Here is a 26,881-nt window from a genome sequence, read left to right as displayed (position 1 = left end):
CAATATCTCCAGAAAGCAAAAGGCTGGGAAATGCTGCTCCAGGCTCTCTGTTACCTCTGAATCATGCTCAGCCACAACTTCACACACACACACACACAAACCAACAAACAACAACAACATAATGTCCATAATGACACACATTCAAAGCCAACAAACAAGTGTATTACATCGGATAAAGGAGAGCCATGAAGCTTACTGGGTGAACACCAAGATTGCAGGTTGCGCGCTCATCTCGCATTATTGGCCGAGGGAGCCGGCGTATAGCTTCCAGGTCATGTGGCCAGCATGACAAAGCTGCTTCTGGCAAACCAGAGCAGCACATGGAAACGCCGTTTACCTTCCCGCTATAGCGGTTCCTATTTATCTACTTGCATTTTGACGTGCTTTCGAACTGCTAGGTTGGCAGGAGCTGGGACCAAGCAACGGGAGCTCACCCCGTCACAGGGATTCGAACCGCTAACCTTCTGATCAGCAAGCCCTAGGCTCAGTGGTTTAACCACAGCGCCACCTGGGTCCCTAGTAAGAATATACTGTAATCCAAAATTTACAAATCATAAACATCATTATATAATGTATGTATTAGTCCATAAACAAGACATAGTCAACGTAATGGATTACTGTCAGGGAACACCAATGGTGTTTCAGGATTAAGACAACTGTTTCGAAGATGAATCTTCATCAGCAAGTAATTTCTAATGAATTATCTATTCAGGTAAATGTGATTCTTATAGTCCAGTGCTCACTAACCAGTGTAGCCAACTGATAAAGGAACCAAAGCACAGCCCACCCAGAAAATTGAGGGTAAATGACAAAGTCACTACAAACAGCTGCCCACGCCCCTCTGTTGGTGCAGAATATAATTTGTTTTGGGTGATTAACATGGCGGTGTCCACATATCATGGATACATCCTACCATGTTTCTCCAAAAATAAGACACAGTCTGATATTTATTTTTCCTCAAAAAACCACAAAAAACCACGGTGGCTTATTTTAAGGGGATGTCTTATTTTTTTATTATGCGTCCAGCCTCGCCTCTTCCTTGGCGCCCTCCAGAACTGCGCCTATCACTATGTCTGATTTTTGGGGTATGACTTATATTGCGCAAATGCTTAGAAATCCTGCTACGGCTTATTTTATGGGTATGTATTATTTTCAGAGAAACGGGGTAAGTGTACTTCAGCAGCCACAGATCAGCTCCACCCACACAATGCTGCAAACATCACATTTCCCCGTAAATAAGAGACAGTGGAATTGGATAGCTTTGCCTCACTTGTCAAGTGCTGGACACCGCTATAGCTACAATTGGCGTGAGCTATTCTTTTTGCTGTCACAGCTGTAGCACATCTATAGGATCCGAGTGCCAAACTCTCATTAGGAATCCAGCTTAGATGTCTCTGCCAAAGAAAAGTTTGACATAAGACACGGGAGAATTCAGTTTTCCGGAGCCCGGATGCCAGGCGCAATCTGAGTTATTCACATCTCTGAAAATGAACTTGATTCGTAATGCTTGAAAATGTCTTACCCTGTCTGCGAGGATTTAAGAGCAGAACATGGCATGTATCTTGCCACTGGCTAACTGTGGGAGTTGAAGCCGTCAAGCAGAATGTGCAAGTCATAGAGTACTTAAAAGAAATCTTAAATGCTTGCACAGGATTCCCGTTTCACTTCAGTCTTATTTAAACATACAGGGCGGCATTCAATTAACCCATCCCACAAGTGCAAGGATTCCCACTTCCGCAAGAAGACTTTCACCCCATCCCCTTCCCCCAGTGTGGGTCCATGCTCTCTCTTAATCTGCTTCAAAGTTGGGAGAACCCCTAGAACAGATTTGGATGGTGCTCTTGGGAGGTTGAGGGCAGGGAAAAGGAGAATGTTCCATTGCAGAAGCAGAAATCCTTATGTTGACAAAACATTCACTTAGCGCTATGTTGGATTCCACCCACACTATTTCCCTTTTTTGTTCTACATGGAACATAGGGCACAAGGCTTGCCCTATTTTACTCAGTACGGTACACTTTGCTATAAAGAGCTAGCTCTCCACTCGAAGAAAAATACAGTACAGAGAAGCAGGTTGGAAGAACTCAAAACCAAATGCTGAAAGGATCCAGCCAACCCTCAACATCCCCTTCCCAGATACAAGACCCAGGCTGTGTTATGCAAGCAGAGAGCTGGTTTGTTTTGCAGAAAGGAAAGTACAATGCAAATAGCTCAAGGTATCTCACCCTAGTAAGTCAAGTCACAAACAACAGGGCAGACAAAATGCAAAACAGTTAAAAACAAACACCCAGTGTTAGTTCACTTTCTGACCCTAAATGTACCAATCACACCTCCGAGCAAAACCAACTGACGGAATCAACCCAAAGAAAAATTAATTAGGTGCCATCATCCTCTATGCTAATATTTTTCAAACTTTCTACTTGTAGCTTGTCTGTGGACCACTAAGCACCTATCATGGTCACATTCTAGAGTGATAAATTCATGTAAGGAACTAGCCAGACCTGTGAGGTTCCACCCTTATGATGCACGGCCTCAGAGTGCTTTAGAGACATCCAGCATTCACCTGAAGGCTTTAGAGATGGGCAAGCTATTTTTAAGGCGAGCTTGTCTGCTATGACTCATCTTAGCCCCAGCTAAGCTCTGAAGGATCCCTGGTTCCCCAAGAACACAGTCTGAAAGCGACTACCAGAAGCACAAATAATCTTTCAGAATGGGGGATATACTGCCTTGTTCCAGCCTTCTTTCCCACAAGCTTCACTTGGTAATAATTTACTTGAATAGTATTACAAGTAAGAGTTTCGGATTCTTGTCAAGACATTTTCTTCTTTTCTTTCCAGTTCAGTGGGAACCAACAAAGCACAGTTGGACAAGCTTTGTTTCTATAAGAGCACAAATGAAAGAGCGGCTGAATTAAATCTGAATATATCAGGCCTTCGTGGCTTTGATCCCTTCTGTTTCTAATTATAGCCAACATCACTGTAAACACCAGAATAAATAATGAAGTAACAGGCCAATGTGTCAAAACTCAAGAGGTATTTATATGCTTTCTATCCTCATAGTCCTTTGTAGGCAAAGTTAACAAGGCCACAGTCTTACATCAGTGTAAATGGAAATACAGAGCAGGTATTGGTGTCCTCGTGTAAAGCAGTTTATCGTATTTCTGTTTAACAGTAACTTGCTTTCCCAACACTACTGGAAAACAGAAACCATGATAAAACCATGATGGACACCAACACACTGGGAATGACAGAACACCCCTCCTCCCAGAAATTGTACCAGAAGAAAAATCAAGAGTAGCCTTGTATGGTCCTTGCTTACCACGCACACAGGGATAAAGTGTCTGAGTAGGTTCTTGGTTCCTGCACTGCTTGAAAATTCAGAAGTTTGTCGGAAGATTACTGTAGATCCAAAACAATTACCTACATTAAAAACAACAACTCTCAATCTAGCCAATCATGCTCCATAGTGTTCAATAGGCACAACCAGTGTTTGGAATAGGTAAAGATTAACTTTTTACCTATAATTTGTGTTGATTCTCCTTCTTTGTTGAATTACAGACCTCAGCTCCTCCTCCTCCTCCACAGCGAATAACTCCCCACTCCCATATATGCAACATATCAGAGTTCATTCAAAAATTCTCACTGTTCTTCGGTTTGCCAGGATCACATTGCACCAACAGAGTTCCCGGTCAATCACCTTCTGTCCAAAGCCTTGGCGAAGCAGGAGGAATTTCAAGCAAGCCAACAACCTTTTAAAGCTTTTCTGAGCCAATTCTGCAGGCAGCGTTGTGCCCGATCAGTGAGATGATAAATACAAAATGAGAATGAATGGGGGAAAGACTGGATGATTAGATTGTTCATTTTCATTCTCAGAGGAAGATATGAATCCGTGTTAGCCAATTAGAATGCTGGGAATGGACTGACTGAATTGAACTTAACTGATATTACTCTCGATTAAATTACTTTTGTTTTTATATGAGGGGGCTAGAAGAAGAGTTAATAAAATCAGCTGAAAATAAATCGACTGAAAAGCAACAAAGAATCAAACAAGTGGAGTCTGTGTAGTAAATTTATGTTGTGCATGCACATTCAACACCACCTCTGTGTATACAATGCCCATGTTTCACACATTCCCCCATTTATTCAAACTGCACACGAATACACCACATACCACCACCAAGAATGCCAGTGACTAACAGTTGACTATCCATCAGTCATACCTTAACATCTCAGAAACTGAGTCAATGGCTCAGTCAAGCCAAATGAAGCCAAAAATCTTCTCATACTCAATAGACAGTGTGGTATAGTGGTTAGAGCAGGCATCCCCAAACTGCGGCCCTCCAGATGTTTTGGCCTACAACTCCCATGATCCCTAGCTAACAGGACCAGTGGTCGGGGAAGATGGGAATTGTAGTCCAAAAAACTGGAGGGCCGAAGTTTGGGGATGCCTGGGTTAGAGCATTGAACTACAAACAAGGAGACCAGGGTTCAAATCCCCTTTCAGCTATGAAGCTCACTGGGTAAACTTGGACAGTTTCTCTCACCGTCTCTCTCTTAGGAGTCTTCTAGTGAGGATTAAATGGTTACCTAGTTGGCTGTCTGTCATGGATGCTTTAGATGAGATTCCTGCATTGCAGGATGTTGGAACAGATGACCCTCTGGGTCCTTTCCAACTCTACAAATTCTGCGATTCTCTTAAATTGGGGGTGGGAGGGTGATCGCTACATGTCACTTAATAGTTCCTTGGAAAAAAAGAAAAGGTAGTAATACCAATAGATATGGGTTATTCAAAGGTCTGCGAATTTTGTGGGTCTGCACTATTATTAAACTAAGCATGCTGCATACATAGGAGCCCTGCTGTTGTGTGGAAATAACCAATTTGTTCCACAAACGATTCAGAAATGAAGTGAAGGACATAGAAGGATTTAGTGGGGAACACATCTAGAGGTTTTATGGACCTTTGCATTCGAGAATGGCTGGGGATAACTTTCTCAGCACCACCGTATAGCTCTGCAAGATTACTGGATGCGATTTAATAGGGTTCAATTAAAGCGTTAGAGGGCACCTCAAATGTCACACGGGCTATGGGACCTGAGAACCTGAATTCGCCGTCACATTTATGTAAGTGAAAAGTAGTTTTGATGGGGAAACACTTATACATCTCCACAGCACATTCCTCACTGAATTGTTACATTAAAAGGTCAATGGCACCAAAGTCATGGAACTGGGAGGAAACTGCTGACGCAGCTCCACTACTGAAATGAAGTACCCCAGGCTGAGGCACCAGCACTCCTTTCTCAAGGAAAGGTCAGCCGAAACTATAAAACGGAATGGTAAGGCTCAACAAAGAAATGCATGGAGGCTGAAAAGTCATTTCTGACAGGATGGTAAGGGTACTCCTATAATGCTAGCTGGCAGGCACCACCCGAAAGAGCAACCAACATGATCAAGGGTTTGAGGAACTCTGCTATGAGGAAAGGTTACGGCATTCGGGGCTTTTTAGCCTAGGAAAAAAAGGTGAGTAAGGGAGGACATCATAGCGGGGTATAGAATGATGCACGGGGTGGAGAAAGTGAGCAGAGAAAAGCTATTTTTCGCCTTCTCTCACGAAACGAGAACATGCAGCTGGATGTTCAAAGTATTTTTCACACATAATTAAACTACGGCAACCAAAGTGTCTAAAAGTGGATTAAGACAAATTTCATGGAGGACAGGTAGCCTATACAGGATTACGTGCTACTATGGCCTCCACTGTCTCAGGCTGCTGGGAACCGCAAGCAGAGAGAGCGCTGTTGCTCACATGAACATCTGGTTGGCCATTGTGAGAATCAGGATACTAGACCAGATGGGTCTTTGGGCTGATCCAGCGGGGGCTCATCTTATGCCCTTTGGGTTACATCCAGCTAAGTTCTACTCAAGAGTAGACCCACTGGAATCAATCAACCTAAGTTTGATTAATTCTATTAACTCTAGTGGGTCTGCTTTGAGGAGGACTAGCACTGGATGCAACCCTTAAGATTCCTTATTGGTATCTTGTGGAACTTTCCCAGAGGATTGTCATGCCTTGGGTGGCTTAAAAGGGCCAAAACATCTTGACAATCAGCTAATTTGCCTCCTCCATTTAAGTTGTTGCAGTCTCAAGAGACCCCTGCTCAAGCCTCCATGTACCTTAGTTAGGCCAGGCAGCTTCTGCTTTACCACATGGGTACTCCAGCTTTCTTGCAAACAAGTGTGTTTAAAGTTCACAAATCACAGACCTTCCAAAGGTCCCTATTTTCAAGGACAGTTCCAAACTCACTGAAGCCGTCCCAGTTTCTTATTTGATCCTGGAATGTCCCGCTTTTCCTTAGGACATTCCTACTTTCATTGGAGGGTATGGAGTTATGTGACCCCCTGAGACAAGGACATAAGTAACTATACAACCTTTAGAAGACATCTTCAGCTGCATTGGGAAGGTGTTCTTTTTTAATGTTTTATTATGTTTTTATATATGTCGGAAGCTGCCCATAGTGGCTGGGGCAACCTATTTTCATCAGAGAAATGATGGAGGGTATGAAATCATAGAATTGTAGAGTTGGAATTTAGGGACCCTGAGGATTATCTAGTGCAACTCCCTGCAATGCAGGAAGAGTATAGGAATGTTGTGTTTTAAGCAGTTGTGGTTAAACCAGCACATTGCATCCTTCCCTTCGCATTGACCTCATACTGTACCTCCACAGGGAGTTGGATACAATCCCCTACACTGCACCTCAGTGCCAAGTTTCTGCTGGAAAGGGAGCTTGCCAGAACAACAGGAAAACACTGGGTGTGCTCACACTTGCATACAATTATGCAGTCCAGGCATAATTTGGTTCCCCACCAAGGAAACGCTGTAACCAGAATGGGGACTAACCGCTGTAAAAAGTGTATTACATTTATTTATGACATTTGTCAATGCGAAACAGACTGGTGGACTTCCCAGCACTTATACAGCAAAAAAAAAAAAAAGAATATTCGACTTTGTGCAGACACAGATGAAATAATGAAAACACATTCACAAAGAGGAGAAACAAACATTCCTGTTAACATTTCAAGCATGCCACCTAGGAAACTGGCCAAGTGTCTTATCCACAAGGCTAGACTTCATATTTTAAACTAGAAAGTCATTTCTATGCATGTGATTATGAACCTACCATAGTACAGAGCCTGCAGAGTAAAATCAGAATCTCAAGCAATAAACACTTTAGCTTCTGTTAGCTTAACGAAAATTAAGTAGAGCTGGTTGCTCACTGCAACTGCATATCTAAATGTGTCTCTATCATAGATTTATGTAAGGGCATTATAATATTGGCTGTTTTCATTCCAATCCCTTTCCTGATAATCCTCTGCATGGAATCTGTTCAGATTCCTCCGTCTATCTGTGACATTGGGATTGTTTGAATTGGTTGCAAGCAGGACCATTAAAAACTATGGGGAAAGTGGAGCATTTCCACTGGTCGTCAGTCGCAACATCACTACTCAAAGAAGGAAGGTGCACGTGTATCACCAAGATATACAATCAAATACAAATACGCCATACAATCAAATAACTACCCACCCAGTCACTTGGAGAGGTTTCAGAGAGAGGACTTTTGTCTTCCCCATCATCTACTTGTGCTTTGTCTTGGGGGGGGGGGAGACTTGAATTTGTTACACCCAGCAAACTATCCACAAATGAATCAAAATTCTACAGTTGCTTCCTTGTCTTTTTGCAAGCATCAACTATGGGAGTCAAAGCAACTTCTTTGATTTGTGAAAATGTACTTGGAAAATGCTGAAGCCACCTGCCAGGCTGACAAGCAGGGAACAAACATTGTTCCTTTCAGACCATCTTCAACAATGGACAGCTTCAAGAGCTTGCGACTGTCAGATGCCCTATAACCCCTTGCAGTTCCTCTCCGTTAACAACTGTGACTCACCTGCTGTACCACATGACAGCCAGAGGAAAACCATTTCTGTCTGCCATCCCTTTACAGCTCAATCATAATGGCAGAACCATCATTCCTAAAGGCATCAGGAGTAATAACTGGCACACACAGCTTCATCTATAGAGCCAACTTGCAGTCATTATGTGCTCAGTAGTTGTTGTTGTTGTGTTTTTTCTTATTATTAACAGTTTTATGGAATAATACATTATTAAAGAAACAAAGAACCTCTCTATGACACAAGTGAATAAAAAATGTAAATGAAACCTAGATTCAGATCAAGTCTTATTACAAATAGTAGAAACTGGATTTTAGAGGCTTAAACAACTCAACTGGCTATCAAGTCAAAATACTGATCTAACCTTTCAAGTAACTGAAAAACACAAGAGTAAATGGTACACAGATATCTTAACATTGTGGCTACAGTACAAGTATTGCCTTTCTAGCACTGCCATATGGGTGGGAGGGTGGGGATGGATCCAAACTAGATCTTGACAGGGCCTGCTGAATAATGATGTCCCCAAACCTCATTATAACCCGATTCAGAATAGGAATTTTCCTAGCACATAATGTTGAGACGAAATATAAATTCAATGTTATTCTACCATTCAGAATGCTAAAGATTCTTTTGCACAAGAATAGAGTAGTAGGGTATTTCTATTTTTGCTTAAGTCTCGAAAACCCATTGGTACTCAAAAACAGCTAAGGAAACACTCCCCAAAGGAAATTTTCTTAAGAATACAGGTAGCCATAACTGAAGCCCAGGAAGCTCCACAATCCTGGGGGGAAACAGCTGTATGGTCCCAAGTCTGCCTGGTTAAGAACTGATGAAATGCCTATAGCTTTTGCAAATACTTTCTATGCATTCTCTGTTAAGTATGCCCCCCCCCCTCAATCTTTTCTAGACCTTTTCAGTTTATGGTGAGTTGGGGAAGAGGAGCAACTCAAAAGTCTTACCACATTAGGGCAACTAGCCTATGGCTCTCCAGAAGTGGTTGGACTCCGGTTCCCATGAGCTCCAGACAACACAGCCAATGACGAAGGATGATGGGAATTATAGACCAGCAACATCAGGAGGGCCCCACAGGTTAGCCATCCCTGCTGAAAATGAAAGTGCAATGGAATGCCATAGGAGAAGCCAGCATTTAGCAGCCAATTAAGAACTGCCAGTGAAGAAAACCAACTCTACTCTCCAAAGATCCACTTTACTGTTGACCCACTCCTGAATGAAATTAGTGCCCTGATGAATTCCCTAAACCTCCCCTAAATTCTGTGGTAGGTTCCACCACCAGAATTTTTTCAAATCTGGCAGAAACTGTAACACACACACACACACACACACACACACACACACACACACACTTATTTGTACTGTGTCACAAATATCTGAGACAAAACATATTTTCAACACATGAGTAATCAGTTTTCAACAAGCACTACTCAAGCTATTGATCTTGTGATACTAGTGTCTGCTCAGCAAACACACCACCTCATCGGTGATTCCACCATTTCTCAAGTTCTGTTTCTGCTTCACATTGATGGGCTGGATTACTCTGTCCATTATTAAAAGCACTTACACCTTTTTATTTAAGATACCTATTTTTTTACAGAATGGTTTGAACAGTCCAGGGTCTTTTTGAAGTCAATGCACATGGTATGTCCATCGTACTGGGAAAAATCCTTATTATTTTTCTGTCTATCATCTTGACACATAACACAGGCAACCTAATTAGCCACAAGAGCATACAGTACTTCCAATAACAGCTTCAGTTCCTATCGGTAACATTCTCTATGCAATACTGTAATTATGCTAGCAAGCTGTCTGGATTCCCTTATCTGCATGCAAATTATTTCCACATGCTATGCATTTGCTATAATGAAAGCATTACAACAAGCGATGTATTATGAATCCGGTCCTTTTACGGCATCCTTGTACAATTTATTTATTAATATGCTGCCTCGAAAGCCTCCCCCCTCTGCCTCTAATAGTCCCAAACAGTAAACACAAGGCAGAATGGCATCCATTCACATACCTACAAGCCAGGGGTCAGCAACCTTTTTCAGCCATGGGCCGGTCCACCGTCCCTCAGACCATGTGGTGGGCCGGACTATATTTTGGGGGGAAAATATGAACAAACTCCTATGCCCCACAAATAACCCAGAGAAGCATTTTAAATAAAAGGACACATTCTACTCATGTAAAAACACGCTGATTCCCGGACTGTCTGCAGGCTGAATTGAGAAGGCCTTAGGTTGCCTACCCCTGCTACAAGCCTTTCAGCTAATTTTTCCTTAAAATAATAATAATAATACTGAACAAGAATGCTTCTTATTTTGGGGAAATACCTAAACCATGTCCACACACACACACACAATTTGCTTCCACAGAAGTACTGCACTGAAGTGTCCCGAGGTGAGCAAATATACTCCGATAATGCTCTGAAGGCTACGAGATGAAAGGGTAATAATCAAATCAGCAGCTGTTTGCTCCTAGCTTTGACATCAATCATCAGTTGCTGCTGACTAACTACTGGGCGCACCGCAGACAAGAGGAAGGAAACTCAACAACAGGGGAGAAGAGCCATCAGATCTGCAATCACATTGCAAAGAAATTTAGAGAGAAAATATACAATATCCAGAGTACCTAACAGAGTGTTCACAAAGGGGCCAAAACTGATTATAATCTAAGCATTTAAATTTATGCTGTCTTTAAGAGATTCCTGCTTTGAATAAGCACACAATTCCACCTCTTCAGATTTCTTAGATACATTTGAGCTCATCCAGTCAGCTAGTCTGGGATGGGAATGCAATATCATGAATCTCGTCTGCTCTCTTTCTCCTCCTCTCCTGGCTGCCGTTGTGTTTCAGCGCTTTGACATCAAGGGAGAGGCATCCTCTGCTCTCCCAAAGCATGCAGCAACATTTCACAGTGTATCAACATCATGAGGCTCAGAGCTCTGCCTTTGGTCCTCAGTGCCTTTTGAATGTGGTATTCAGAGTTGGCTTCAGAGTGAATTATGCAATTTCCCACAAACCTTATTTGCAGTGATTAGCCTCTGAAAATAAAAATCAATATAGCACTTACTGCTTTTTCCTGTGCTCATTTTACGGATATGTTTCATTATATTCTCATTAATGGCGCTACAGAATTTTTAAAATGGCTCTTTCTCTGGACAAATATATCCATAAAATTAGACTTGTACGCGCATTAAGGAGAAATCAGTTTTTTATATAAGGACTTAAGTGGCTCACGTGGTCACCAGTGACACAGACCACCACTATTAAATTAAAATTTGAAACAATAGAATCATCTTCTGAGAGTAGGCATGTTAGATGCAAAAAACAAAACAAAATACCAACCTCCAACAAAACCCCAAACCACACATTTTTCTTCTAGATGTATCAATGCTTTATTACAAAACCACAAAACATCTTGTTTATAATCAAGACCGACAGGGAAATCCCTATACCACTGAACAGACTTCATGCTTATGAACTGGCCACAACAACTTATTAGCCTTGGGCAAACAAGATTCAGGCATTGTCACAAATGTAAACATAGGTCAGAGCAGCTCTGACATAATTTGTTATTCCCCCACCTTCAAATGGGCACAAGTTTGCCCCCCCCCCTTTCGGATGGAATAAAGCCACCAACATTGCCAGCGTTGCATGGCGACACAGCCTATTACTGGGATGGGCATGGCCTCACTCTGTTTAAGGTGAGTCCATTAAGTGCCTCCACATCTCTCTTCTCTCAGTGTGACTCCCCATCTTCCTGCCCTATGGCTGATAATGTGGACTTCAGTTGCTCATCCTTTAAGGAATCTGAGCAGGGATTTTTAGCGAGGCCTGAACCGGCCATGGGAGCCATCTTTTTCTCCTGCTGCTGCTCACTATCTTTGCCTATTGGGTTGTTCTATATTCTCAACCGGAATGTTAGGTGGGCCAGGGAACAACACCCGAGGGGTAGGAATGTGCTTTTGGTGAACATCTCAAGGCAACTGGAGGGTGGGGGGATCCTAACCCACCCCACCTCTTGGAGGTAGAGGAAAGGGGCAGACCTTGCCATGGGCCGACCTCTTCCGTCAACAGCTGCCTGCCATGTGGCCATGTGAATGTATGGTTCAGCAGAAGCAAAACTGTAGAGGAATTGAAACAGCACTAATTGCAAGAAACACAGAGCAGGATAGAAACTCCTGCCTCCTTACATCCCTAACTGGGATTGGTGGTGACCTCCTTTGCCAGGGTGCTCCCCCTAGCCTTTTTCATTTACGAATGCCTGCACTTATCATGGTTTGCTCTGCCTAGTTACAGATCCTCATTTGCTTTAATAAAGTGACCCCCTTCAAATCCAGTTTTCTGCCATGTCTTCATTTGGAGAGGCGGGACCCCTCAAAGAATTTGGCATTTACAAATTTTATAAAGCCCCCTGAATTCTTTGACTGCAAGAGAGCATACAAATTAATGAGACTGGGAAAGGCTTGGTTTAGATCCACTGCATCTGTGTACAGGGAGTGCCCACCACTTCCAGCACACATCCCAAAGTAGCAATTCATAAAGGATCTTAGAAATTCTCTACTCCTCCCTCTTTTTTCGGAGGTGACCAATGGCTATTCTAGATTACGCATGACTAAACTTTTCACACAGCTAGTTTTTAAGTGCTTAGTAGACTATGCACACAGGGCCTGGAAGTGGCTAGTTCACTATAAGAAGAAGCTGTCCGTATTCAGTTCCTCATTTATACCCGAGGGATGGAAAGCTGCAGCCCGCCAGTCCTGTCAATCTAGCTCGCCAGACTCACTCTAGGCCACAGTCCTCACCAGCTCTCTCTGTTCTGCACATTTTACATTATTCATCTTGCCATCCATCATCAGTAGCTGCTAGCTGGGTCTTGCATTCATATGGCTGGATTCTGCATTCATTTTGCTCTCTGCAAAGCAGTGGATCAGACTGCTCTCTCCTTCACACATCTGGCAAAGTGGGCTCTGGTCCTCAAAACCTCACACCACAATATGTTTGTTAGTTTTTGAAATGCCAATCTCCAAAGTCGAGAATAGTTTGAGATCCAGGTGGATACGGTACCAGATATAGACTTAAGGAGACCAGATTTCAAAACTTGCTCAGACATAAAGCAGCTACCGGTAACTCACAGGTTTGCTGAAAGAAAACCAAGGAATGGCAATGTAAGCTGTCCTTATGCTTGGAGGAATGGCAGACCCAAATAACACGGACAAGAGGGCCGAAATGAATCCCTATGGCGATATAGCATGCATCAGGGTAGCAAGGTTAGCAAGTGGTTTTAGCGATTTCATTGCATTTTGTTCTTCAGCTCTGTTGGGTGAGGGCCAATAAGAGATCCAGTAAGGGACTCGGGGAGTGCTCTCATGTTTACCTGTATCTGAAGCTCGCAGCGTTGTCCCTTGATAACACGAGTGGCTGAAACTGTTGTGGCGAAGTATCACAGAGGTGACTGCTTCTTGTCAGTAGTTGCCGAGGGAATCAAATATAGCCTAGCCAGGAAGCAACTCAACTTTCAGAGCTGACTGATTCTGTCACTCTGTATGGCTAAACTGGGGTGGGGCATGTGCTTCAGCCCCAGGAAGCATTTCCCTCATTGGCAACCTTCCGGGATCTGCATACGCCAGTTGGTAGGTGGGAAGAGAGACTAAAGTGTGCTTGGCAAATGTGGGCAGGGGTCGCATCCCAAAGAGAGATGTTTCTCCACATACACACACCACAAGCTCCATCCAGGCAAGCAAGAGAGATTGTCACCACTCTAGAACACGTTCCACCTCAGGATAAACATTCAAGGATAGCATGGAGCAGAGGGAGAGAGTGTTGAGGGCTGGAAAGAGATGAGGTTGCCCATCCCAGGATCTAAACTACCAAGCACTACTAACTTCCATTGAGCACTTTTGCTAGGACGCTTCCTTTTTTCTTTTCTTTTTTACAAATGGAAGGATGATGCTAAGCATTTGCCACAAAAGTAGCCTTTAATAAAGACACAGGCACATCACCTTCCAAACTGAGAAGCCAAAGGGCGGCTCGGGGGTGGGGGGCAGAGCAAAAGCCAGGCACCCTCCCGAGTGTCTATGAGGAGAAAACGGGGGAAGAGGGAAGAGAAACCCGGCTCCATCAAGAGAGCGGCTGTTGCGCTTCGCCTACTTCCCCCTCAGGCTCACTCCGCGTCCCTTTTGCCCGCTCGCTCGCCCACCTCCCGGATGCAGCCGAGGAGAGGAAGGGAAGCGGCGAGCGGCGGCTCACCAGTGCCGCCTCACTCGCTCTCGGAGACAACAGCGAAGCCCGCCAAAAAAAAATCCAGCGCTGCTCCATCCCAGCACCAACTTTGCCGGCGGCGCCTGTAGGGCTTTCCTACCTCCTCGGCGGGCTTCCTACTCCTCCTCCTGCATCTCACTTCCCCGTCTGGCCGCTGTGCCACCGCCTCCCTCAGCCTCATTCGAAATTTAAATTCCCTGGCCAAGGCCGTCAGCGCGGCTCCAGCGCCCCGGCCTCCGCCTGCAGCCCCGCCCCCGGTTTTTACCCTCGGCCAATCGCAGGCTCCAGAACTACTGTCGGCGGTTACTGTCGGCGGCGGCTACACGGGCCACATGACGAGGTCTGGCGGGCCGGATGAGGCCCCCGGGCCTTGTGTTTGACACCCGTGTCCTAGCCCCACACACGAAAGGTTTCGTCAATAAGGGCCTGGAGAGGGCAAGGTAACCATTTCCCCCCAAGCAGTTTTGAGAGGACCTGCCACTAGATGATGCCTTTTAATAGTATCATCTTATTGTTATTATTTATTAAATTTATATACAACCCTTCATTCTAGGATCACTGGACTTTTTACAATATAAAAACACAAAAATGCAAAGCACAGTAACAAACAAAAAACGAGAACCCTACACACAGTTTAAAAGCCCATAGATTGTTTAATTAGCCAAAGGCCCAGAAGATGAGGAATGTTTTTGCCTGGTGCCTAATATTACCCATCTAAGCAGTCCTCTGGTCACTGCATGAGCAATTATTCCCATATATTTCGCTTACTTTCATTTCATCTCTGATCTCTTTAGAAAATAGTCACAAAGAGTGCCAGAACCATCGCTAGGGAAATACGTATTTTTAAACAACAAATTCACAAAAACGGTTAGAGAACCATGTCTAATTTTCTAAGTATCAAATCAGTTTTTAGTATCACATTACCATCCTGGGCATAGCTGCCAAGTTTTCCCTTTTCTCGCGAGGAAGCCTATTCAGCATAAGGGAAAATCCCTTGAAAAAAGGGGATAACTTGGCAGCTATGATCCTGGGGCTATTATGTTCAGGTTCCGTAAGAGTACACAACGGCAGATTCACACTTCCGCATGTCAAACTCCTCGTGACAAATGTTTTGGTTCCATCTGACAAGAGTGACTAAAAGGGCCCCCAGCCTTCTTGAGTAGCTCTGACCTGTGGAGACCATCCCACAACGGCCCTCAGCTTCATGGAGCTCAACACAAGATCCCCAACCCCTCTTCAGTTCTAAGGCAATGGCTGGTCAAGATGGTGGAAGCTGACTGAAGTGCCCAGAGTGCACTTGCCAAATACCAAGTACAAATACCAAAACAAGCACCAATCCTGGTTCTGAGGAGAAAACTTTGGCAATGGGTTGCTATCCAAATACCGTGGTTTCCAAGTAGCAGAAACAAGCTCCTGCTCCAAGCCCAGACGTTTGGAGCTGAAGAGATGAGCTGGAGATTTTTTGTGAGTGCCCACAGATATGCAGGCGGAGCTCAGGGACAAGGGTTGCAATCCTATTCTAACTTCCTGGGACTGAACACATAGGACTTACTTCCAAGTAGGCATACAAAGGAAGGAGAAGAGTGTCAACGATCTCAAAGCCAGCCAAACTTTGTGGACTAGAACTCTGATACTCCTCTCGTAGTTAACCATAAAGGGGCATTAGAGACTAGAGAAGAGAAGCTTCTGATCTATAAAGACACTTTGAATTGGGGTGGTATCTGATCACCTCTGCAGAAAATGTAACCTTCAACAGGTTAATCCACTCAATTAAGACTGGGAAGTAAAACAATAAAAGCTATAAACTGTGTCCGTACAGGAAAAGTCAGTAAACACCTTGCATGCAGCTCAAGCACAAACTACCATATTCCACTTGCTACAGGAAAAGAGAAACTTTGGAGTTGTTGCTTTTTAATCCTGATCTCCCAGAATGTCTAGGGCAGGCATGTCAAACCTGCGGCCCTCCAGATGTTTTGGACTACAATTCCCATCTTCGCCAACCACTGGTCCTTCTAGCTAGGGATCATGGGAGTTGTAGGCCAAAACATCTGGAGGGCCGCAGGTTTGACATGCCTGGTCTAGGGTGTCCAAGTATGGCACTCTACCCACTATGCCACACTGGCTCTTATGTCTTATAAACCTTCATATGTCTCTGTGTTTAAGAACAAATGATAGCTAAAACCAAAAACACAAGTATTAAGACATTCCTTATTGCACCCAGGGATCAGAGACGAAGCACTGAAGGTATGGGTAGGATATTCCATATACATTTAAGTAATCTAAATAAACAACATTGGGGTTTTAATGAAACCTGCAGTCTCTCTGTCTCCTTCTCTTTTCATTCCCTCTCACAAAAACCCAGCTATGTTTCAAATGATTGGCATTCACTCTAGACGCTGAATTTATTCAGCCGTAAGAAGAGTACTAAAGAACTGAAGAATTTTTGCAGCATTTGAAAACAGTGGGGCGCAAAAGGGGACTTTCTCCGCTTTGGCGTTAACATGGCGCTTGAAGGGGCGTTGCAGAGAGCGTTGAAAAAATCTGCCTAAGAGTGTGAGTACTGAGATATTCCTTATAACATTTATCCCTCAGGACTTTTATGAGTAAAACTGAGGTGAAATAGAAGATTGTCGTCCCCCCCCTCCTTGTAAGCCAAAGGGGGGTTGGGAAGTTGCCGAATGAAGGTATAAGGGAGTTTCTGAAAATAGCGGGTTTGAAACCTACGGACCTATTTGTTATATCGTGGATGCGAACTGGAACTTGGAAAAATAAGCCCATAAATACAATAAGAGAAATATAATAAGAGACTTTGGAGTAAAAAGGGACAATAGTTCGAGGAACTTGAGAGGGTGAGAACCCAGGAATCCAGGAAGTGGCTTAAAGGGACACTGTCGTGAGCAGATCGAACAGACTGAATCTGTTTGAACTGGTTGGTAGCAAGCCGCGCAAAGAAGTGAGAAACGGAGCATTTAACCTTCGATTCCCTCCTGGACTCCTCTTGGACCCACCACCAAATGCTCCTAGTAAGAATTTTCCTGTAATATCGGGCTGTTACTCCATTTGGACTGGTGACCGTGCTAGGAGGACTCCTCCCTGCCTATATAAGACTTTGATATTACTGGGACACCCTTCTACTGAGGGACCTGGGAACTGTGGGGTAGAAACAGAAGATTGAAAGTGGAAGGGACAGTGTGCCAACGACGGAAAAAGGGAGAGAGATTTTGTGTAAACAGACTGCTGAAAGACAAGTGAAAGAATGAAACAACATAAGAGCAACAGAAATCAACAAAGTAACGAAGGGAACAAAGGACTTAGGGGGGAAAGGGATATCTGTACTAATTGTATCAACTGTAAAGAGAAGGTTATATTTTGTAGCGCTACTAGGTTGCTAGGAACTTTTTATAGAGGGTAGAAATTTGAAAGTACAAAAGGGGGGGGGAGATAGAGAAACAAAGCATTAGAGGGGGCAGGAAATTAAGGTGAAGAGAAAGCCTAATTACTGTGACCTAACCCCAGTAAGGGAAAACTAGCGACCTTTAGTGGCGACAAATAGAACTACAGCTGAAACATAAAGTATAAAGAATAAGGAGTTGCTAAGAGGTGCACACTAAAGCCCATATAAAAGATTAAGGTTATACCCTGAAGGCAAAATGAGAGGCGCTAAGACGGGGACCCCAGCAGAGAGGAGAGGCTCCAAACAAGAAGAAGGTAAGGAAGTTAAGGATTGGGAAGGATTATTAGGAGAGATTAAGAAAGAAATTAGACAGAGTGAGCAAAACATTGAGAAAAGATTGGGCGATATACAAAGCTCTATAGATGAAAAACTTGAAAAGGCAGTGGGGGAGATCTCCCAACAAATAAATGATATATCGATAAGAACAAAAACAATGGAGGAAACAACAAAAAAGGTACAGAAGGAGGTCAAGGAGACAAAGAAGGAGACAGAGTGGGTGAAAGGAGAAGTTGAGAAGTTGAGTAAAATAAAAGAGGACATTTTGGATAATATGGCCCTATTAGAACAAAGACAAAAACAATTGAATTTGAAATTTAGGGGAATTAAAGAGGATGCAAATGAAAATATTAGAGAAAAGCTGAGTATGGAAATTGCAAAGTGGTTGGAACTCGAAAAAGAGGAAGTAGAGGCAAAAATTCTAAATGCATTTAGAATTAAAGTAAAATCACCTAAGGCTAAAGCGAAGAAATTACCGGGAGACTGCTTAGTAATGTTTAATTCGATGGATATAAGAAACACTATCTTGAGTCAGAGTTTTACGCAAAAATTGGTGATAGATGGGAGAGAGATAATTGTCTTTAAAGAGGTGCCAAATAGAATTTTGCGCAAGAGGGACAGTTATCGTGAGATGGTCTCCATCTTAAGGAAGAATGATATTAGCTTTAGGTGGGAAATTTTGGATGGAATTTCGTTCTACTTTAAAGGAAAAAGATTTACTATTAAAGGACCCCACGAAATTGATAAATTTAGAAGGAAATACAAGGAAATTTTAGGATGGGGAAAAAAGGAGGATGAAGGGGCGAAGGGGGGAGAAGAGGAGGAGATAGAGGAGAAAAGTGGAGAAGAAAATCTAGAGGAGGAAATTGAAGAGGTTGAATCAGAAGATATTAAAGATATTGAGAAGGAGACAGGAATAATTCAAAAGACATATAAAAAATATTGATAATAACTGAATAAAGATTATGGCACTAAAAATACAATCGTGGAATGTAAATGGTTTGAATTGTAAGAGTAAAAGGAACAAATTTGAATATGTATTGGGAAAACAAAAATTAGATATTATTTGTTTACAGGAAACCCATATTTCAAAAAAACATAGAAGAATTTTAGTAAATAAGAAATTAGGCTTGGATTTTGCAACTGTGGATGAGAAAAAGAGGAGAGGTGTAGTTCTATATATAAAAGAAAAATTTGAACCAAATTTGATTTATAATGACGAAGAGGGGAGGGTAGTGGTGGTACAAACAATGATGTGGGGAGAGAAAGTATTGGTTGTCGGTGTCTATGCTCCAAATCAAGGGAAAGCCGGTTTTTTCAAAAAATTGGAAAGAAATCTACAAGAGTTCGCGGACCAGAAAATAATTTTGTTAGGAGACCTAAACGGTGTAGTAAGCCCGGAAATGGACAGAACAGTAAGAAAGAAGGATATGTTTGAAGGGAAACTACCCAAAAGTTTTTTCAAGATGGTTGAAAATCTGGGATTAATTGATATTTGGAGATATAAATTTCCAACCACGAAACAGTTTACATATTATTCCAATTCAAATAAAAGCTCTGGGAGAATAGACCATATATGGTTGTCAAAAGAACTAATCCCCAAAGTGAGAAAAGTTGAAATCCAACCAAGAACACTTTCCGATCATAGTCCAATGTTTATGGAATTAAAAAAAGAAGATGTATCATTTAGATGGCGAATGAACGAAAGTTTATTTAACGACCAAAGGGTGGTGGAAAAAGCTAGTGATATGATGAAACAATATTTTGATTTAAACCTAGACAAAGAAACAAATCTAAATGTTGTATGGGATGCTGGTAAAGCGGTAGCGAGGGGTTTCCTAATCCAACAGAATAGTATAAAAAAGAGGGAGAGGGATAAGAAAAAAGAGATACTGATACAAAGCCTTATGGAAAATGAGAAGTTGCTAATTAGTAAACCAGGGAATCAGCAGATAAAACAAAAGATATCTATGCTACAAACCCAGTTTTCTACAATGATAAACCAGGAGGTGGAGTGGAAGTTGAAATGGCTAAAGCAGAGAAATTTTGAATATGCCAATAAATGTGGTAAGCTTTTAGCCTGGCAACTAAAAAGGCAACAAAAGCAAAACTATGTAAATAAAATACTGAAAAATGAAAAGATAATTGAGAACCCAAACGAAATTAGGAAGGAATTTCAGAGGTTCTATAAGGAATTATATCAGAAAGGTAAAGAAATGGAAAGTGAGATGGATAGATACCTGCTATCTTGTAAGCTGGACAGAATAACAGAAGATCAAAAAAGCCACCTGAATGAATCAATAACATTAGAGGAGTTACATGGAGCAATGGCAAGATTGAAACTAGGAAAGGCGCCTGGACCTGACGGGCTATCAGCTAAATTTTATAAGGAATTGAAAGAACAGTTGTCACCAATATTGTTGAGAGTCGTAAATAATATCTTAACAAATGGTGTAATACCTGATTCATGGAAAAATGCCTTTATTACATTAATACCAAAAGGAGATGCCGATTTGTTAAATATAAAGAACTATCGCCCAATATCGTTGCTCAACACCGATTACAAAATCTATGCGGACATTTTGGCAAATAGATGGAAACAGGTCCTGAATAAGATTATACATAAGGACCAAACTGGATTCCTGCCAGGACGCCATATGAGGAATAATGTAAGAACGGTTATAGACATCATTGAGTACTTAGATATGAGGATAGATGTGAAGTCAGCTTTAATATTTGTCGATGCCGAGAAGGCATTCGACAATATATCATGGAAATTTATGCAAAAATCTTTGGAAATGTTGGGCGTAGGAGAAACTTTTCTGAATGGCATCAAAGCCATCTATAATGAGCAAAAGGCCAAACTTATAGTAAACAGTGTACTAACCGAGGAGCTAAATATTGAAAAAGGCACGAGACAAGGGTGCCCCTTGTCACCTTTATTATTTATCTCGGTGTTAGAAATACTAATGAAAAAAATAAGGGAAAATAAAGCAATAAAGGGTATAAAATTGGGGAGGAAAGAATTTAAACAAAAGGCATTTGCGGACGACTTGGTTCTAATGCTAGAAGACCCGCAGGACAGCATTAAAGAAGCTCTAAAAGAAATAAAGGAATTCGGTACGCTTGCCGGCTTTAGGCTGAACACTGGAAAAACTAAAATGTTGGTCAAAAATTTAAGTAAACAGGAGATAGTGGAACTACAGAATGAATATGGTATAATGGCAGTCAAAAAAATAAAATATCTAGGGATATGGATATCACCCAAAAATATCAACTTATTTAACGACAACTATGAAACAACTTGGAAGGATATAGAAAAGGATTTAGAAAAATGGAAAAACCTAAATTTGTCATTATGTGGCCGAATAGCCACAATAAAGATGAATTTACTCCCGAGGATGCTTTTCCTTTTCCAAACACTCCCGGTAGTTAAAGGGACAGGCTGCCTCGACCAATGGAGGAGAAAGATCTCAAGATTTGTATGGCAGGGAAAGCCCCCAAGGATAAAGCACAAATTGTTAATAGACAAAAAAGAACGGGGTGGCTTTGCCCTGCCAGACTTAAAAACATATTACGAGGCTGCCTGTCTAGTCTGGGCTAGGGAATGGATGGCTTTAAAAGATGTTGACTTACTAGACCTGGAAGGTTTTAAGAACAGGTTCGGGTGGCACTCGTACCTGTGGTACAATAAGGTAAAAGTGCACAAAGGATTTTTATCACACGTATTCATAAAGCCTATTTATGAAGTGTGGGAAAGGTATAAAAACTTACTAGAAAGAAAGACTCCTTTGTGGTTATCACCAACTGAAGCCTTGACAGTTAAGAAGAAAAATATGGAAACTAATTGGTTAACATATGGCGACATAATAATAAGATCAGATGAAGGCTGGAAAATTAGACCATATGATCAATTAAAGCCTAAAATGACCAGCTGGTTACAGTATTATCAGGTGGTAGACTTATTCAAGGAAGATAATAGGAGGAATGGTTTTGAAAGGGAGAAATCGAAATTTCAAGTAGAAATTGTGGAAGGAAACAAAAAGATGTTGTCACACATGTACGAATTTATTCTCGAATGGAACACCAAGGATGAAGAGACAAAGGACGTCATGATCAAATGGGCAAGGGACATCGGCCACAACATAGAAATTGATCTCTGGTTAAAACTATGGAATTCTAATATCAAGTTCACCGCGTGCACGATATTAAAAGAAAACATTATGAAACTTATGTACCGTTGGTATCTGACCCCAGTCAAGCTAGCGAGAATTTATAAGAAACAGGACAGGAAATGCTGGAAGTGCAGGGAGGAGGTTGGAGAAATATATCATATGTGGTGGCAATGCAAAATAGTTAAACCCTTTTGGGAGGCGATTTATAATGAGTTAAAAAAAATGTTAAAATACACATTCCCAAAGAAACCTGAACTATGTTTGTTAGGCTTAATTGGGAAGGAAATAAGAAAAGAGGATGTAAGAATATTTATGTATGCCACCACAGCAGCCAGGGTGCTCTTAGCCCAGAAATGGAAATCCACTATGGTACCATCAATAGTGGACTGGAAAGAGAAAATGGTAGAATATATAGAGCTAGCTAAGCTGACTGGAAGAGTAAGGGACCAAAAAGATCAGAAAATCGAGAAAGAATGGGGAAAATTTACGGAATATCTTAAAACATAATGCGAAACACCAATTGTATCTTTTGTGACTTCATGATACCTGCATCTGTAAATAATGGAGATTACATAGGAGACGATAAGATGTAAGAACACTAACAAGATTCTGTTTTATATGAGCGCAAGTCGTAAAAACTTGATTAATAAAACCAAGGATAGGAGAAAGGGGAAGCCGTGTTCGGCAGAACAAATGTAAAACATGTTGTAATTAAAGAAGATATCCCTAAAAAGGTATAATCAGGGATATATCTTTTAATTTAAGTTGTGATTATGTAAGAATATTTGATTATGTTTATTTATGAAGAAACAATAAAAATTATGGTTAAAAAAAAAATCAAATGATTGGCATTCACAGTCATTTTGAGCTTTTTGCAAACCTAATTTAATCATTTTACCATAACTCGGTTACAAAAGTTTTTTAATAAAGGGTGGGGGGACTGCAATTATCTGTTTTATTGATGTTCTCAGGACAAACCAGTGTTGATCTGAAAACCTGAACAATGTCAGAATTAAAACATAATGTGTGGCTCGGTTTCTTCACAATTTGATCTGTTGGCTGCATTCCTTGCAAAGCAGGAAATACCACATTTTTGGGAAGTAACAGTTTTATCAGAAGGAAAGGTACAAAGAGTGGAGAGTGGAGATACACACAGACCACACACACACACACACACACAAAAAGTGTAAGAGATTTGCTCCTTCCATCTGTCAAACTTGCCCATCGAGGGGTGGGGGAACAATGGCCTGAACCACTTCCCCATCCGAGTTAGACTAATGGGTACCAGAGACAGGTTTCCCATGCTTTCAAAGGTTGTCCCATACCTATAGAATATGTTCCCCCAGGAGGTACACATGTGTGTTCCAGAAAGTACGCATGACCCTTCAGGGCCTAGAGACGGCACTGGCAATGTGCTTTACCTTTGAAGGTGACCCAAAAACTACAACTAATACAGAATGCGGCAACCAGACTGGTGAGTGGGAGTAGCCTCCGAGACCATATTACACTGGTCCTGAAAGACCTACATTGGCTCCCAGTATGCTTCCAAGCACAATTCAAAGTGTTGGTGCTGACCTTTAAAGCCCTAAACGTGCTCAGTCCAGTATACCTGAAGGAGCGTCTCCACCTCCATCATTCTGACCGGACACTGAGGTCCAGCGCCAAGGGCCTTCTGGCGGTTCCCTCACTGCAAGAAGCAAAGTTACAGGGACCAGGCAGAGGGCCTTCTCGGTAGTGGCGCCCGCCCTGTGGAACGCCCTCCCATCAGATGTCAAGGAAATAAACAACTATCCGACTTTTAAAAGACATCTGAAGGCAGCCCTGTTTAGGGAAGTTTTTAATGTTTGAAGTTTTATTCTGTTTTTAATGTTCTTCTTAAAGCAGCCCAGAGTGGCTGGGGAAACCCAGCTAGATGGGCAAGGTAGAAATAATAAAATTATTAATATTAATATTATGTATAATCTCTAAACTCAGTGCATTCTTTAAATTGGATTTAATATTTGTTCCTCTTTTTTCTTTATTATAAATGTTATAATTTCTATGGTTAAAAATAATCACACCGAAATGACAGAAGCCAAGTACTCTCCAAAAACACACGTGTTTCTGGAAAATACAGTTTTAAGCACAGCTCCAAGCACACCCCTTGAATTGAAAGGATCCTAAGTGTATTCACTGAGCACACTTTCCAAATTGAGGCTGCAATTCTATACCTGTGCACTTGGAAGGAAGTGCCATTGAAATCAATCTGATCCACCACTCTCCAACAAATACTGAAAGCTGAGCAGTCCAACCTACATCTGATAACTTCATTCACATTTTATTCCTAAATAGTTTTATGTAAAAAAAAAAAAGTTAATACAGATAAAAGTTTTTTTTTTAATTGTTGAGCTGCATGTACAAATTCTTAATCTTAATTGACTTTGGTGTAACATTTCTCAATATGTATCCAAGCAGAGAAGGTAGATCTAACAATTTCTCTCAATGGGTTATCCAGTTTAAGCTGCAGTCTTTTAAAAAGATTTGCACTGAGAAATTTGCATCGAGAAATTCCTTAGTTTACATGCCAATAGTTTACTGCTCTGGAAATCACAAACGGACAAAAAATAGCTTGCAGCACATTAGATAGAAGTTACTCGGCATTAGATTTAAGTGCAATATCAACCGCTTGTAGCTATGGGCTGCTGACATTCTAAAGAAAGGGGCAGGCTTTTAAATTAGCCACATGTAGGCACAGCTAACGGTATCCTAGCCATGCAACCGCAACTTATTTCGGTATGAAATTGTTATTAATGACACATTTCGTATGACTGCAGCTCACCTCTCTACAAAAGCTTGCGCAAGCTACGTGTGCTACTTACTGCTCTATTTAAGTTCTATCGCTGCCAGGAATTTGTGCTGTTAATGGAAACAACTGGTTGCCCAGTAGGGTTGGCACCGCGGATCAGTTGTGATTTCAGCTCATCCCAGTGTTTGCTTGGCAGAGCTATGCCGAGTTATTTATAGACACTCATTACTTTGCTAGTAGTCAAGTCTCGAATCCCATTCATACTCTTGGAAGCAAGATCCTCCTAAGTGTGTGTCACAGAATTCCAGTGCAATCTCTCCGGATGTTCTAGGGCAGGATTATTTTGTCTGAGGAAAATAGGCCAGGCGATTTCGTTGCCACTGTTAAAAGCTAGAGAGAGTCTGAGCGAAGAGAAAGCAGAGTCCTAAATAAATCCCCCATCTCTCTCTTTCTGATGGAGAAAACAGTTACGACTGAGCTAAAACTCCTGGTAACATGACTGTAGACAAGAACGTATATTCAAGACGCAACTCCAGGATCTGCTGAAGGGAGGCACACCCTCTCATATGTGCTTTTTAACTACCCTTGGTGGTCTAAACATTTTCACTCCTCTTATCAAACACATTATACAATTTCTGCTTATAAAAGAAAAAAAGAGAGAAGCGCTAACCATTTCCACCACATGAAAGGTGAGCAACCTGTTTGGCTCACAGGGATATATTATAAGGTCACCATTAATTTACATATGTTTACTGGGCATAATTTAAATTTCATATCATTTTAATATACATAGCTGTACCCAAAGTACAGCTACAGGTCATATTCACTTCTTTTAGACCTTTTTTTTAATTCTGAAACTTTGCTCATGAATAAGTTACAATAGACACAATGTAAGCTGAGAAAAATAAACTTATTAGTGGGGTAGGGAAGCTGCATCAGTCAATTAATTCCCTACGTTATGTTTACCAATAGATCCCCCCGCCCCCGCCCCAATAATACAGTTTAAAACATGGGTCCAAATATTTCCATCATTCCCCAGAATGCAGATGTGGCACGACAGTGGCAACATGTGTGAGTAGTTCTGAGTCGATGGCCATGTTCCAAGTCTCGCTTTTAACATATTTTTTTCTCTCAAAGCAAGTTCAGTATACAAATTGCTCCATTTGAGTTCCAAGGTCCCTTTGAACTCAGTGGCATGGGTCACATATAACACTAAGCTATGGTTTATTAAACCATGGCTTAAGCTTTTTGTGTCAACCCAGCTCACTGTTTGGTTTATAAACTATGGTTAATAAACTTTTGTTTAGTTAAAGGTCACTCATTAACTAAGCTTTGTAGTTGGATTATAAACCTTTGTTAGCATGAACCATAGCCTAGAGTTATATGTGAACCCGGACTGCCTCCTTGACTATGGTTAAGAAGAAGTCATCATTGCCCCAACACTACAGAACTGTAAGTGATGAGCAGCTAAAAATTCAAACCCTACAAGGATTGGCTGTCCTCGATTGTGCTTAACTGTCCTGTGATGTAATAAACCAAGGTTTCAGTGACTGTCCCAGGTGCCTCAGCTTTAACCATGTTTTATTAACAATGGTTAACATTAAACCATGTCTTCGTACTATGTGCTAACCAGACGAGTGATTCTATCTCAATCCTATTTGGTTGACACGTAACAGAAGCTTATTTAAAAAAACAAAACAAAACACCACAAATTGAGTATAAAGGTTATTGTCTTTCTTTTGCTACTCATCCTTAGCTTCTGGTATACAAGTTGTCCAAAGCTTCTAAATGTAGGGTTGTGGTCAACACAAGTCAGAGTACACTCATTCAAATTAATGGCCAGGACTAACTTTTGTCCAGTAATTTCACTATGTCTGCTCTAAGTAGGGGTCCTTTACCCTTTACCTTTACTCTAAGCAGAACTTTGCGGAATACAATCCATAAAATGTTAATTTTGCTACCATGATAAAGGTAAA

The 26,881-nt window shown here is 41.6% G+C and overlaps 1 protein-coding gene across 32 annotated transcripts in view; it reads right to left on the bottom strand.

Annotated features, from left to right (window-relative positions):
* The window catches only part of MAGI1 (membrane associated guanylate kinase, WW and PDZ domain containing 1), a 465,951-nt gene that overhangs the window by 138,657 nt on the left and 300,413 nt on the right, over positions 1-26,881 (bottom strand). The window contains exon 1 of one of the 32 annotated variants that reach the window (XM_088663306.1): positions 2,499-2,542. The exons of 30 other annotated variants lie outside the window; for them this stretch is intronic. The gene's annotated coding sequence lies outside the window, so the exon portion shown is untranslated. Of the gene's footprint in view, positions 1-2,498; positions 2,543-26,881 lie in introns of those variants that run through there. One more of the 32 variants, XM_088663307.1, reaches the window with a different exon arrangement.

The sequence above is a fragment of the Zootoca vivipara genome, chromosome 2 (genome assembly GCF_965207765.1).
Source record: "Zootoca vivipara chromosome 2, rZooViv2.hap1.1, whole genome shotgun sequence".
Classification (NCBI taxonomy): Eukaryota; Metazoa; Chordata; class Lepidosauria; order Squamata; family Lacertidae; genus Zootoca; species Zootoca vivipara.
Note: the sequence above shows the minus strand (reverse complement) of the source record. Positions and strands in the feature narration are given on the sequence as shown.